At 65.1% G+C, this 2,261-nt stretch overlaps 1 protein-coding gene across 1 annotated transcript in view; it reads right to left on the bottom strand.

Annotated features, from left to right (window-relative positions):
* The window catches only part of LOC104991244 (NADH-cytochrome b5 reductase 3), a 23,158-nt gene extending 22,921 nt beyond the window's left edge, over positions 1–237 (bottom strand). Inside the window, exon 1 of the mRNA XM_010843650.1 lies at positions 124–237. The gene's annotated coding sequence lies outside the window, so the exon portion shown is untranslated. The remainder of the gene's footprint in view (positions 1–123) is intronic.
* Positions 238–2,261: the final 2,024 nt, after the last annotated feature.

Genomic DNA, 2,261 nt, shown 5'->3' with positions numbered 1-2,261 from the left:
GACCCTGGGACCCTGCCATCCTCTCTACCCAGGTCAGGTCTCAGCGGGCAAAGGGACCTGCCAGGACCTCCACCTGGCAGGCGTGTTCCTCCCCAGGTGCCAGCCCCCTGTGCTGAGGCTTACCTGCCTGCTGCCTGCCCGCCAGCTATCCGGCTGGGATCTGAGCGTCCACCTCCCTCATAGCCCCCTTCTCAGGAAGTGGGAGGGTGCAGAGGAAGTCCTGCAGCGAAGGGCTCCTGGCCCGAGGCTTGGGGTGAAGGGAACCCAGGAGGAGGGGCGGGTGCAGAGCCGATCCGCCCTCTGCAAGGGAGACCCAGCCCTGCTGCCCAGGGGCAGGGGGTTTGGGACCACAGACTAGGCACAGGGCTGCTGGGGGCAGGAGAAAGCCTTGGACTCTACCTGTGGTGGCGGCCTGTCCGGATCCACTGAGCGCTCACATCTGTGCTGGGGGCAGGGGAATCAGGGTTGGGGCCGGCCGGCTAAACCCCCAGCGTGTACCCACCAGTGGCTGGCAGAGTCCAGAGTTAACCCCTCTTCCGTGAGTGGGAGGAGGCCTCTTGCAGGGCCTGCACGTCCCAGATAAAAAGTCTGGCGCCCCAAGCCCGAGCGGGCCTCCGGCAGACCGCGTGGAGCCTCTGTGCCCGGAGGCAGGGCTGGGGTCTGCTCCGGGTATTCTGGGCCAAGCGGGGACCCCAGCAGGGCCCACGAGGAAGGGACCATCCACCACCCCTTGGACAGAGGAGGCTCAGGAGTTGGGACAGGTCTCCTGACGCTCAGATGGGGCTCTGTCCCTCACGGAGGGGCTACAGGGGGTCCTTGGCTACTCAGTAAAAATACTGAGCAGCCACATCCCAGGGTGCGTGCTTAGTCACTCAGTCGTGTCTGACTCTGTGCGACCCCGTGGACTGCAGCCCACCAGGCTTCTCTGTCCATGGGATTCTCCAGGCCAGAATACTGGAGTGGGTTGCCATTCCCTCCTCCAGAGGATCTTCCGGACCCAGGGATGGAACCCAGGTCTCCTGCATTGCAGGTGGATTCTTTACTGTCTGAGCCACCAGGGAAGCTCATCGAAGGGACACAGAGACAAATCCAGGCAACGTGGATGGCTAGAAGGTGAGGAGCCCTGTGGGAAAACAGCAAGGGGTGGGGGGTGTCTGGCCTGGGGGGTAGAAGGCTGAGCGGTAAGGAAGGAAGACAATTTCTGGGAACACGGTCAGGACGTTCCACGGAGCTGGGGCGATGCCCCCAGGCTTGCCCTGAGTAAAGCTGCCCCTCGGTCTGAAGGGCCCTGAGTCCCAGGCTGGGCCGCTCACCCAGAGCAAACTGGCCAGGCCAGGGGCTTTCTGCCTCCTACCCAAGGGGGGGCCACAGAGAGCCGGAGGGCGAGGCGGGGAGGAGGCCAGGCAAGAGGCTCTGGGCCTCCTGCTCCCAGAGGACCCCAGCAGGCCCCAGGGACCAGAGTGTGGGGGGCGGACCTGGCCACAGCCTGGAGGGGAAACACAGGCCACCCACCCCCACTGCGGCTTCTGAGGAAGCCCAAAGGAGGCGGCCCTGGGCCGGCCACATGCCAGTGTGACAGTGGACTTTGCGGCCCTGGAGTTCAGACTCGGCCAGCCGGGCAGGTGGCCAAGGCCCCGGCGGCATCTTCTTCGTCTGTAAAATGGGGCCTCGCCAGTTTCATGGGTTAAAAGAAACTAGAGCCCAGCATGCAGCCCAGAACAGGGCTCAGGGGTGGTGGGTGGTTAAAAAAAAAAAAACACTCCGTGATCCAGCAACATTGCACGTGTGCACACACACACACCCACTCCACACGCACACACTCGCAGGTACGCACCTGTTCACACTCCCGCACAGCTGCACACTCACTCCCCGTCCCTAAAACCTAAACACACCCCTAAACACACGGTTGCACATGCACACACGTCACACCCACACCCCGGTCACACACACATCTCACACTCGCACAGAAGTGCCCGCTCACACTTCACACGTGTTCACACGCATGAACTCACACGCGGGGTCACCAGTCTCCTTCACCGCCCCCGCCCTGCACTCGCCCATCCCTGGCGCGCACACCCGCACTCCTGGGCTGGGCAGAGGGGCGGGGCTCTCCCGGAAGGCTCGGCCCCCCCCGCCACCCTAACCCCGGCTCCGGGCGACGCCCCTAGGCCGGGAGGGCCGGGCCGGAGGGCAGGAGCCCGGTGCCTGAGTCACGGCCGCCAGGCGACGGCCGGGGCGCGGCGGGCAGGGCGGGGCCGGGT

The sequence above is a fragment of the Bison bison genome, unplaced genomic scaffold (genome assembly GCF_000754665.1).
Source record: "Bison bison bison isolate TAMUID 2011002044 unplaced genomic scaffold, Bison_UMD1.0 scf7180017864184, whole genome shotgun sequence".
In the NCBI taxonomy this organism is placed as follows: domain Eukaryota; kingdom Metazoa; phylum Chordata; class Mammalia; order Artiodactyla; family Bovidae; genus Bison; species Bison bison.
Note: the sequence above shows the minus strand (reverse complement) of the source record. Positions and strands in the feature narration are given on the sequence as shown.